The following is a 13,818-nucleotide window of genomic DNA, read 5'->3' on the forward strand; positions in this document are numbered from 1 at the left end:
AATTGTAAGAACTACTGTACGTAAAACTACTAAGATGCTAAAATTCCGGACACTATGAGTGGTTTTAAAAATTATTTCCGGAGATAGGTTTTAAGCTATAATTCCGTACATGTCTGGGAAATTTCTGAGGTCTGGTAACCCTATATTTTAAATATTGTGGTTTTTATAAGGGATTTACTGGGCTTACTGGACTTACTGGGTCAACTGGACTTACTGGACGAAGTGGAGCCAAAGGAGCTCCGGGTTTTCCTGGAAAAATGGTGATTGAATTTAAAATGGCTTATTTTTGTGTTTTATTACGCTTTGAGTTTACTTGCCTGCAATAGATGATTATGTTGATTAGTGATTAGTTACGTTTTCGACGAATTTCATAATTGACGAGTTTAAACATGTTATTTGTTATGTTAAGTTATTTGTTACTCCCTGTTAGCCAAAAACGCAATGTAACTTAGATAAAATAAATAACTCTTAATTGAACGAACATAATTAAGGTTAGCTCCATATGCCGACGGTGATAAAACTATAATCGTTTGTACAAACGAAGAATTTTTGGAACCACTGGCTCAAGGTGAAAATACTACTCATAAAACATCGCAAGCTTTGATGAAGCTTTTTTATTAAACCGGTAATGAGCCTGTTACACGACATGCATTTCGGGTTTCAAGCTGCTTTTAAAAATGTCAAAAATGTTACAAAAAATTTATACGCAGCAGCAAGTATTGCCATTTAAACCAGGGGTCGGCAACCTTATTCCTACTGCGGACCGTTTTTGAAACTGAAATTTTATCGCGGACCGGCTTTTAAAAAACTAGAATCATTTAACATGAAAAACGCTTAAATTAGTTGATCATCCCCGGGATACATGGGCAAAATGATTTAAAGCATTTAACCTAAAAATTTATAAGGCCCGGTAACGAACTCGTCGCGGACCGGCGGTGGCCGACTACTGATTTAAACCTTTCCATAAATGGTATCATGAGTACTGATCTATTCACACATTACTTGTTTTAAGTATTGTGTCAGCTAAAGTTGTGGGGAACTGTATGTATATTTTTTAAATACGGTTGTTTGTACAAGGGGCCAGTTGGACCTTCTGGGCTACCTGGACCTACTGGGCCACCTGGACCTACTGGGCCAACTGGACTTACTGGGCCAACTGGAATCCCTGGACAAAGTGGTATGAAAGGAGCAAAAGGGGATCCTGGAAAACAAGTGATTGATATTGAAATGAATCGTTTTTGTGTTTTAATAACTCTCAACTGAACGGACATAATTAAGATTAGCCCCATATGCCGACTAGGACACCGGTGACAAAACTATAACAGTTTGTACAAACCAACCGCCGAAGCGATAGTGAAATTCGTCCTCTGATGTTATAAATTAGCCACTGGGGAATAATTTTTAGAACTACTTGGTTAATATGAAAATTCTACTCATAAAAACAGTGCAAGCTTTGATGAAGCTTTTTTATTAAACCGGTATTGAACCTGTTACAGGACATGCATTCCGGTTCAACGAAGGCGAAACGTATTCCAAGCTGCTTGTAAAAATGTTAATGGTGTCATAAAAAACTTTAACGCAGCAGCAAGTATTGCCATGAACCCTTCCAAAACAGTTATTGTAAGTTAAGGTTATCATATCTGCGTGAGTGAAATTCCGGGCGGAATATTTTAGGCGACACCAAACATGCGTCATGACGTTATATATTACCAACCCAAATAGTCGTATTTTTGCCAAGATAATTATAGTTATCACAAAGAAAAAAAAGCCCAGTTTGTTTCCCACTAAGTTAAAACACGTAAATTTTTACAAGATCCAATCAAATTTAATAGTCAGCTTTTCAAACCAAATAATCCTGTTTTTGTCAAGATATCATTGTTATCACAAAGATTGAAAGCCCAGTTTTGTTTGCCAATAAGTGACAAAACGTAAATTTTTACCAGATCCGAACACATTTAACAGTCAGCTTTCGAGGCGCAAAAATCACCAAATAGCCTTTATTTTATAGCTGATAAGTTGTTCGCTTAAGTGTAGGTACATCGTTTATCAAAAACAGCACAGACAAAGTTAAAACCAAAACCTTTGATTTCCTCAAATCCACTATCTGAACAATATAGAGAATTAAATATAACTGAAATAAAAGGAGCTCAGGGTTTTCCTGGAAAAAAGGTAATTGAATATAAAATGACTCATTTTTGCGTTTTATTAGGCTTAAAGGTTGCTTGCCTACAATAGATAAATATATAGATCAATGGTTGGTTGCTCTTTTTTCCGAATTTCATTATTGACGAGTTTAAACATATCGGTTACTTCCCGATAGCGTAAAACACGATGTAGATAAGATAAATAACTCTCAATAGAACGAACAGCATTAAGGCGTTAGCCGCATTTGCCAACCTGGACACCGGCATGTATTGTCTTATGATTTTCACGTCTCAAAAAATTAGATGTGATCAAATATTTTTTTAAGCCAGTCCCTGAATGCTGTATCGCATTCATGTGCTGTCAGATAACCACCTTGTACATCATTGGTTGAAGGAAATGTTAGGACAAGATGATCCTTATCTTGCTTATCTGCTCCACAGTGTGGGCATTACGAATTAGCTTTTTCGCCTTAGCATTAAAGCATGTGGGCGGTGCGAGCATGTTTAGATCGAAGTCGGTCCACAGCTACCCAGCACTCATTTTTGGTAACCATGAAATAAAGGTGGATTTCAATGCTGGGCGAAAGCCATGTAGTAAGGGTAGTGGTGGGTGGCCACGTACCCGGTGTAACGATTTTTTTACTTTGTTTCAATGAAAGTCCACACACATTAGCTAAACCAGAGTGCGGGAGTAATTGGCTTTAGTGGTGAGCCGTTATTGCAGGGTTCTGGACCAGACTGGTTGGAATATAAGACCGATTATCAGACCTGCCGAAATATTTCGGTAACATACCCTATGGTAATTTTGCTTCCGGCGACGTTGCTGTTGCGTGGGTTTCTTTGAGTCGAGCGATATCGACTTTGTGTTACTGGAGGATTTTCCCAAGATATTCCCATTTAGGCATTAAACCTGCTTCACTCTTTAGTGAAGAATCTTAGTCTGGGTGCAGAGTTTAACAGAGCCTATCCTATTTTTTATACTGTTGCTGGGCTCTGTTTTTTTTTGCAGGAACGCGAAAGTTTTAATTCTGGGAAACGTTCGATCCAACCTTTTTCGCGCATTGCTGTTGGATTATTGGGTTGGACTCGATCGTAGTCCCCCACTACACCAACGACAAGGTGTCAGGTCCCTCTGTACGGGTCACAAAACTATAACCGTGTGTACAAATCAAACACCGAAGCGATAATGAAATTCGTCCTTTGATGTTATAAATTAGCCACTGGGAGAGAATATTTAGAACCATTGGGTCAAGGTGAAAATTCTACTCATAAAAACATTGGAAGCTTTGATGAAGCTATTTCATTAAACCGGTACTAAGTCTGTTACACGACATGCATTTCAGGTTCAAAGAAGGCAAAACGCATTTCATGCTGCTTGTAAAAATGTTAATAGTGTTAGAAAAAAACTTAATCGCAGCAGCATGTGTTGCCATTACACCTTTCAAAAACGTTATCCCAAGTACTAATCTATCCGCATATTACTTGTTTTAAGTATTGTGCCAGCTAAAGTTGTTTGAAACTGTGTGTATGTTTTAAAATAGTGTTGTTTGTACAAGGGAACAATTGGACTTACTGGGCCAACTGGACTTACTGGGTCAACTGGACCTACTGGGCCGACTGGACTTACTGGGCCGACTGGACTTACTGGGCCAACTGGACTTACTGGGTCAACTGGACCTACTGGGCCAACTGGACTTACTGGGCCACGTGGATCTACTGGACCCACTGGACCTACTGGGCCAACTGGACCTCCTGGGCCAACTGGATACACTGGACGAAGTGGTGCAAAAGGAGCTAAAGGACAACCTGGAAGAGAGGCCAATAACGATGAAAGTGAGTTGTCTCTTTAATTGTCAACTAATGTTGACGTTCTACATGCACATTTTTTTTTATTTCCCCGGTGTGCGGGACAACGTGTATAACGATACCTTAGATCAGGGGTTCTTAACCTGGGGTGCACGCACCCCCAAGGGGTGCGAGAACTGTTCCTAGGGGGTGCGGGGATGCTGAATCATTAAGGTTGGTTAGGTCTATTCTATTTAAGCAATTACAGAAGGGGGAGCGAAAATTGGTTAGTGATTTGAAAGGGGGTGCGAAAATTGATTAGTGATTTGAAAGGGGTGCAGCAAGGAAAAAAGGTTAAGAACCACTGACTTAGATGCTTATAGCATATGCCCCTTGTCGTCATTTGTCTCAATTAATTTAGTTAAGTTGAAAAACGTATTTGACGCTCTGAGCAAACAAAAAGCCGACATTTGATTTTAAGGAAAGGCCATTTCAGTTTGACACATTTTTTTAAAATTTCGAAGTGATATGAAATAAACAGCGTATGACTAGTGTCATATTATCTCATTGATTGCCTTACCTTCAGATCGATTTCGTCGCCTGGAAGAACGTGCTAATCAGCTTTGGAGGTAGGTGAAAGGAGCGATGTACCGAATATTCAGTTTGCCGAATTTATTCGGCTGAATCGGCCATTTTTGCAAAGATTCGGTTTTGGCCGAATAATTTGTTGCGATTCCGCCGAAACCGAATATTTTACGAACACAAAATTAAACCGTTAAACGTGTCTTTTATGCCAAGTAAGATACCAAGTAATCTTTTTAAACTGCATCATAAGGAAAATCAATTTTTATATTTTTGACACATTACCTTTTTTCCCCCCAAAGGTAGTATTCTGCACTATTTGTCTGGTAACATTTTTTCATGTCAAACGCGTAGCGTACGACTTTGCGTGTTCGGTTTTGGCCGAACCGAAATTTAGCCGATTCGGCACATCACTAGTTTAAACTATAAGAACTTTAACCAACACCTTTTAGATATATACCTTTGGTACTTTAACTATCGAACCTAATGAAATTCAAACCATACCTACCCAAAACCTTTATTCTTTTAACTCATGAACTACGCTACCCTTCTATACACACAAACTCTTAATAACTATATATATATATACCTTAAGAAAACCTGCAATCTGTCATCTTAGTGACTATGCGTAACATATCATCTGAAAACTTATCTCGCCCTCCTACCAACAACGGGTATTAGTTTCTAAGTTCTACTTTGTAAGTAGTCTTAATAATGAAAAAAAAAAAAAAAAAACTATAGAACAGTTATGTAACGCCTTGTGTGTTATTTAGCGAGTGAATTTGTAAAGACAAGACCACATTGTTTTACTAATGGCAGCCTCCTATTCGCAATAGGCAAAAAATGCTATTAATGATCTATTTACTGACCAGAATAATGATACCCTCCTTGACCAAAGTGACAATACTTTAAACACTGATAATGATTTTTCATCCTGCAATTATGTTCTGTCCACTCAAATTGCAACAAATGCTCCTTCCAAAAATAGTTTCTCAGCTATGTGTGTCAATATAAGATCATTGGCAAACCCTAGAAATTTTTCAAAGCTTGAATCCCTTATTGCAAATATGAATATTAAACCCACAGTTATTTGTGTTAATGAAACCTGGATAAAACAAAATAACCCTGGAGCTCTTTAAACTTAACCCTGGTATTCATTGCTACCTCCCCGGATACAACTTTATTTCCAATAGTCGTGTTATCACAACAGGAGGAGGTCTAGGTCTATATGTTGACAACAAAATACCACATTCTCTCTGCAACGACCTAACTATAATGAAAGAAAAAACTTTTGAATCACTTTTTATACAATTTGAAGTTTCTAACACAAAAATAGTTTGTGGAACCATCTACAGATCACCAGGACAGGACGGCAGCAGCTATAATGATTTCCATAACACATTAACTGCTTCGCTTTCAAAAATAAACAAAATGCGGCTACCCACATATATGTTAGGTGACTTTAACTTTAATCTTCTGGATACCAACAATATTCATGTAGACAACTTCACAACATCCCTTTTTGAAAACTCCTTTATTCCCTTAATAAACAAACCCACAAGGATCACTGGCACAGTTAGCACATGTATTGATCATATATGGACAAATAACCATAAGCACAAAACAACCAGTAGCATTTTACTTGATGCAATATCAGACCACTTGCCAATTATGGTTTGCACAAATGTGAAAACAAAACATCGTAACATGGTACCAAGGCAACGAAACTTTTGTAACAAAAACATTGAGAAATTCAAAACAAATCTTTCTGACATACACATTTCCGGAGTAATGACCCAAAATGACCCAAACCAGGGCTACAGTTTATTAACTCACCTCATTGGTCAACAATTTGTAAATTGCTTCCCCTTTAGCCCCACAAAATCAGAACATGAAACACAGGTATGGTTTGATCAGGGACTCCACAATATACAAATGCTGAAGCAAAGGTCTTACAAAAAATATATGAACAAAAAGACAGAATGTAGAAAAGAAAAATATAACAAAATGTGTAACTTGTATACACACATGCTGACTAAGAAAAAACAGGAACACTATCACAAATTGTTTACAAGCACTAAACAGAACACCAAAAGGACCTGGGCCACAATCAATAAGCTGCTTGGCAGGGTGAAAACAAAATCAACCAGTCCGATGATAATTGATGGATGTATTACAACTGAACCCAGGAAAATAGCAAACCATTTTAACCAATATTTTGGCACAGTTTCAAAGAACCTGGCTGTAAAATTAAATCCACCAAAAAAACCATTTCACTCATACTTGTCAAAAGACTGCCCCAATTCCATGTTTCTGTACCCAACCTGTCCTGGTGAAATCGTTCAAACCATCCAGTCCATGCAACCAAAACTAAGTTGTGGATTTGATGAGATCCCTGTAAAAGTGATTAAAAACTTCAGTGAAAATATTATACTTGCCCTTAGTCATGTAATTAATTTATCCTTCTGTACAGGTAATTTCTTAACTGATTTTAAACAGGCAAAAGTCATTCCAATCTATAAAAACGGAGATCGAAAATTAGCATCAAACTATCGGCCAATAAGCCTGCTCTCAAACCTGTCAAAGGTAGTAGAAAGGTTGGTTTACAATAGAGTATACTCATTCTTAATAACAACGAACTTTTTTTCCAACTCCCAGTTTGGATTTAGAAAGCAACACTCGACAAGCCATGTAACAACTAAATTAATAGCGGAAGTAACTGAGTATTTAAACAATAAAAATCACACATTAGGCATATTCCCAGATTTGTCAAAGGCATTTGATACAATTGATCATAAAATTATGTTAAAAAAACTATATGCATGTGGTATTAAAGGGATGGCGCTTGACTGGTTTGAGAGCTATCTTGGAGGCCGATTACAGCATGTTTTTTATAATGATTTTATATCAACTAATAAACAAGGCTATTCTTTAGGAGTTTCCCAAGGTTCCATTCTTGGTCCTCTGCTTTTTATTATATATGTTAATGACTTCCCAACTTGCCTACATTATAGCACTCCTTTAATGTTTGCTGATGACACGACTATTATAGTAAGTGCTAAAACTAAAGACGAACTGGAAAAAAAGCTAATTTAGAAATAGAAACTACATATAACTGGTTAGTTGCCAACAAACTTACCCTAAATATAAGCAAGACAAAAACAATGGTGTTCCATTCAAGCGGACATCATACAATAAATGTAGCCATCAAAGGTCAGAGACTGGAACAGGTTAAATCGCTGTCATTTTTGGGTATAATTCTAAATGAAAGACTATCTTGGAAGGAGCATGTTAATAAGCTTTACCAGACATGCAAGCGTAACCTTGCAATAGTAACAAAGGTAAACAATTACTTACAAAAAGACACACTATTAAGCCTCTACCATTCCCTCATCATGTCACACATTCGAGGTAAAGTCTATATAAAACACATGTGTTTTATATGTACTTTGATTCGAGGGTTTGACTAAAAGCCTGACTGCCTGACTGGCCTGACTTTGGCGGCAGTGTTTCACAAAATATTTGTTGGACTGACTTGTTTAAAAAGTATGACTACTGTTGGTTAGGAAAGGCCAAACGCCTGAATGCGTAAAACGTCATCACAGAAGGCCTGACTTTCGTGATTGTCGATTGAGAAAGGCCTGACTGCGTAAAGCGTCATCAGAGAAGGCCTGACTTTCGTGATTGTCGACTGGAAAAGGCCTGACTGCGTAAAGCGTCATCAGAGAAGGCCTGACTTTTGTGATTGTCAAATGGGAAAGGCCTGACTGTGTAAAGCGTCATCAGAGAAGGCCTGACTTTCGTGATTGTCAAATGGGAAAGGCCTGACTGTTAAAAGCGTCATCAGAGATGGCCTGACTGTTAAAAGCGTCATCAGAGAAGGCCTGACTTTCGTGATTGTCGATTAGGAAACGCCTGACTGCGTCAAACGTCTTTAGAGAAGGCCTGACTTGGGTGATTGTCGATTGGGAAAGGCCTGACTGCAATATTAAAAGCTTGACTTGGGTGATTGTCGATTGGGAAAGGCCTAAATGCAACATGAAAGGGCCTGACTGCAATATAAAAGGCCTGACTGCAACATAGAAGGTCCGACTTAGTTGATAGTCGATCGGGAAAGGCCTGACTTTCGTGATTGTTGATTAGGAAACGCCTGACTGCGTAAAACGTCATCAGAGAAGGCCTGACTTTCGTGATTGTCGATTGGAAAAGGCCTGACTTTCGTGATTGTCGATTGAGAAAGGCCTGACTTTCGTGATTGTCGATTGGGAAAGGCCTGACTGCGTAAAATGTCACGTTACGTTAAAACGTTTAAATGACCTTTTCAATCACACTTGACGGTTTGTCACCAACAAGTTTTCAGCATTTGGGGACGACATCGTGTGCACTAATAACATTTCTGAATCATTGAACAAAGTTTTTAAGGAATGGTCTGAATGGTCGGAGATGCCAGTGGACTGCACGGTACTTGCTCTATTCGTTATCAAGTGTATACATTGTATAAGTTTAAAAGAAGTTTTTGTGGTTTTGGAAATGGTACCATGAAATCGGAATTTCCTATTAAAGAAGCACAGGAATGCAAATGGGCCCACGAAAAAATACCATCGGCAGGATCGATTGCAAAAGAAATTAAGAGCAAGTTTCAACCTATTGCAAAGTCTGTGGAAAATCACCCAACGCACCGCACGTCACAAAAAGCTTTGGCAGTTGATTGCCTAAAAAATAATGCCGTTACACTGTCATTTTCTGTCAAACATTTACAGTATACAACATGTTTTCTAAATTATAGCACGCAGTACAACTTTTTCTAAAATCAAGGTGTTCATGCAACAGTACTGGCAAGTGTTTCCACATTTACGCGGTAGAAATGGTAATCGGAGTTTCACTTGAAGACAAAAAAACATATTCTCTGTCCATGTTACGCAAAAGGTCTAGAAGAGGCGAGGGAAAGTCTGGGAAAAAAAAGGGGACCAGAGATTATGATTACGACACCATCCCAGCTCCAGATTCCACCCTTCCGACACCCCATTATTCAACGCCTATCAAAGAAAAAATAAATTCTGAGTTTAGTGAGCCAGCAAAAAGTCCAGCAGCATCTCCTATTCTTAAGAAAAAATATGTGAAGGAAGAAAACAAAATACCATACCCGTGGGAAAATGTTTCAGATATGCCTATCAAAAAAGTTGAAAACCGACAACTTGGAACATTATAGAGCTGGTTAAAACAGCAAAATGGATAGATGACTACTCAATAGAAATCTGCATTACAGAATTTATTAACGAGTCAACTTCCTATGCCTTAGTTGTACCTTCCCACATGTTCACTGCTTTAGAACATAATCGCTTAGACTGCATTATTGGATTTATTCAGCGCCATGCCCCGCTTAATCTTAATCGGGATATCATCTTTTTTCCCCGTTTGTCAAAAATCCTGTCATTGGTTGCTTGCAGTGGCAATTGTTCAAACACAACAGATTTACCTGTTTGATTCTGTGTCGAGAACGTCATCCACAAGGATAAAAAACATCGGTCAAACAGTTTTGAGATTCATAAACTCGTTTTATGCTGCCGCTGGACTTCTGCGTGACATGGTTTCCTGGTCCGTAATTCGCTTTAACTCCGCACCCCAACAGACCAACAGCTTTGATTGTGGTATTCATGTCATTGTCAATGCCTATTGTATTTTATCAAAATGCCCACTTGCCTCATTCGATTCAACTTGTACAAGAAATTATGCTGTACACACGATGTTGACTACAAAAGATTCATCCTCCCTCAACCCAATCGTCAAGTTGACAACACAAGAAAAAAACGAATATGTGGGGCAATAACGGCGAAAATATTTGAGCCTTAGGTACGCAAAGTGTTGAATTTTAAACTGCAAAACCATTAATCGCGTTTTGCTGGTATAGGTCATCACTGAATCGGGCCATTATTTCTGGCCGACAACCTTCATAACTCCATTAGTGGCTGGTCTGATTGTTCAGCGCCTTGGTGTAAAGGAGGTTTTACCGAAAAGGAGATCCAATACATGTGTTGTGTCGGGCGAAGATGGATTCACCCAACATGCGGAGAAGTTTCGTCCGCGTCATTATACTATGTTTGTAAATTATGCAATTATAATACTCCCCAAAACCGGCCACAGCATGTTCAATACATACCTTTCGTTTTGTGTTGACCAGGTGTTTGATGCAAGCAGTAGGTGGCTGCGAATTACCTTTTTATTTACGTCTAAAATATTTTGTATCGTTTGTAACTAAGCTTAGAATGGATTGCTCTAATTTTAAAAAACGATAAACGATGTGGTAATACATTAGTACAAAAAGCCTTTCTCCATAATCTTCTGCGCAGTCAGGCCTTTATCCAATCGACAATCACCCAAGCCAGGCCTTCTCTGATGACGCTTTACGCAGTCAGGCCTTTCCCAAACGACAATCGCCGCAGTCAGGCCTTCTCTGATGACGTTTTACGCAGCCAGACCTTTCCCAATCGGCAATCACGAAAGTCAGGCCTTTTCCAATCGACAATCACCGCAGTCAGGCCTTCTCTGATGACGCTTTACGCAGTCAGGCGTTTCACAATCGACAATCACGAAAGTCAGGCCTTTTCCAATCGACAATCACCGCAGTCAGGCCTTCTCTGATGACGTTTTACGCAGGCAGGCGTTTCCCAATCGACAATCACGAAAGTCAGGCCTTCTCTGATGACGCTTTACGCAGTCAGGCCTTTTCCAATCGACAAGCACCTAAGTCAGGCCTTTCCCAATCGACAATCACCCAAGTCGGGCCTTCTATATTGCAGTCAGGCCTTTTATATTACAGTCAGGCCCTTTCATATTGCAGTCAGGCCTTTCCCAATCGACAATCACGAAAGTCAGGCCTTTTCCAATCGACAATCACCTAAGTCAGGCCTTTCCCAATCGACAATCAACTAAGTCGGACCTTCTATATTGCAGTCAGGCCTTTTATTTTGCAGTCAGGCCCTTTCATGTTGCATTTAGGCCTGTCCCAATCGACAATCACCCAAGTCAGGCTTTGAATATTGCAGTCAGGCCTTTCCCAATCGACAATCACCCAAGTCAGGCTTTCTATATTGCAGTCAGGCCTTTCTCAATCGATAATCACCTAAGCCAGGCCTTCTCTGAAGACACTTTACGCAGTCAGGCCTTTTCCAATCGACAATCACGAAAGTCAGGCCGTTTCCAATCGACAATCACCCAAGTCAGGCTTTCTATATTGCAGTCAGGCCTTTCTCAATCGATAATCACCTAAGCCAGGCCTTCTCTGAAGACACTTTACGCAGTCAGGCCTTTTCCAATCGACAATCACGAAAGTCAGGCCGTTTCCAATCGACAATCACCCAAGTCAGGCCTTCTCTGATGACGTTTTACGCAGTCAGGCGTTTCATAATCGACAATCACGAAAGTCAATCTTTTCTGATGACGCTTTACGCAGTCAGGCCTTTCCCAATCGACAATCACGAAAGTCAGGCCTTTCCCAATCGACAATCACCCAAGTCAGGCCTTCTTTGATGACGTTTTACGCAGTCAGGCGTTTCACAATCGACAGTGACGAAAGTCAGGCCTTCTCTGATGACGCTTTGCGCAGTCAGGCGTTTCACAATCGACAATCACGAAAGTCAGGCTTTTTCCAATCGACAATCACGCAAGTCAGGCCTTCTCTGATGACGTTTTACGCAGTCAGGCGTTACACAATCGTTAATTACGAAAGTCAGGCCTTCTCTGATGACGCTTTACGCAGTGAGGCCTTTTCCAATCGACAATCACCTAAGTCAGGCCTTTCCCAATCGACAATCACCCAAGTCGGGCCTTCTATATTGCAGTCAGGCCTTTCCCAATCGACAATCACGAAAGTCAGGCCTTCTCCGATGACGCTTTACGTAGTCAGGCCTTTCCCAATCAACAGTAGTCATACTTTTCAAACAAGTCAGTTCGAAAAATATTTTGTGAAACACTGCCGCCAAAGTCAGGCTAGTCAGACAGTCAGGCTTTTAGTCGACCCCCACATTCGATACTGCATAATAAACTGGCATCATGGTCAATCAGTTCTTATTTCAAAATTACAGGGTATCTGTAGTAAATTTATTAAAATCATTTTTGGTGTAAGGGGCTCTAAAAACATCGAACATGTGATGCGAAATAATGGCTTGTTAACAATAAAGCAGCTATATATGCTTGAAATATTAACGTTTATGTATAAGCATAATAACAACATGCTTCCAGCCATATTTGCTGATTTCTTTAAAGTAAGTCATAAAAACATTACCACACGTGCCAACTCAAACTACCTTAAACCTTATTATGGCACTAGTGTCAATCAGCAAGCAATGCAATATATTGGTCCAAAAGCTTGGAATGACATTCCCGACCAACTTAGGAATGCAAACTCTACAAGACAGCTCATCACAAACGTCACTGCGTTTTGTTTGCACGAGTTTTGAGCACCGATTAGCTAAAAAAAAAGGCCGTTTTCCAATCGATTTTCCAATATACTTGCACAAACTTCTGAATGTTATTTTTTTACTGAACACAAGTTGTTTTCACAAAAACATTTTCTACTTGGAGTGGTGTAGTCTTGTACATGTGTTGCTAATTATTGCATTGCTTTTGTCCTGGAACCAGTTAACTGCTGCTGTTTGTTTGTTGTTGCAGGACTATCATAGATTAACCATCCTTCGGTCATCATAGAAAACGGCTGAGCTGACAACGAGCTATTCAAATTTGAATTATTCATTGCAATATTTCATTGCTGTTTGTTCTTTTTTTGTGTGTGTTTTTTTTTCTTTTGTGTTAATTGTTTATGCTTTATTATTACTATTATTATTATTATTATTATTATTATTTTACTTTAATCTTTGGACGTGTCTAAACTAATATCCTTATTTAATTTAAACGACTAAATCAACTGCCAAAATACTCGTCAATAATTTTAACTGCAAGTGAGTCCAAAGTTAACTATTAATGGCGACTAGGGATTTGTTGTGTGTTCTTCCTTCCGGCGCTTGAAACTATCCGGCAGGGTTTCTTTCGGTGGTTTCTTTTCCTGTCGAACCCCACCCTCTTTCCCTATCACGGGTGGTTAGATTCTAGGGCCCCCGCGACTGGTCCCACCATCGTTCCCCCCCAGTCGTGTTATACTCACTCTGCGCCACACTCACTTTCTTGTGAGCACCCGACACATAACGCCTTATAATACGGTGTAGCTGCAGCGCGTTCAACTACTATCCACCAATTGTGCCCGACACTTTTTTGCGCTTCATAACGTCTTAACGTTGCGCAGCTATTTCCGGCT

At 39.4% G+C, this 13,818-nt stretch overlaps 1 long non-coding RNA gene across 1 annotated transcript; it reads right to left on the reverse strand.

Moving 5' to 3' along the window:
• Positions 1-6,075: 6,075 nt before the first annotated feature.
• On the reverse strand, positions 6,076-7,857 carry LOC145238516 (uncharacterized). Its single transcript, XR_013862138.1, has 2 exons — positions 7,651-7,857; positions 6,076-6,906 (listed from the first exon to the last, which is right to left on the reverse strand). It is a non-coding gene; the product is annotated as an uncharacterized LOC145238516 (long non-coding RNA).
• Between the last annotated feature and the right edge of the window lie 5,961 nt (positions 7,858-13,818).

The sequence above is a fragment of the Phallusia mammillata genome, chromosome 7 (assembly GCF_965637545.1).
Source record: "Phallusia mammillata chromosome 7, kaPhaMamm4.hap1.1, whole genome shotgun sequence".
Lineage (NCBI taxonomy): Eukaryota > Metazoa > Chordata > Ascidiacea > Phlebobranchia > Ascidiidae > Phallusia > Phallusia mammillata.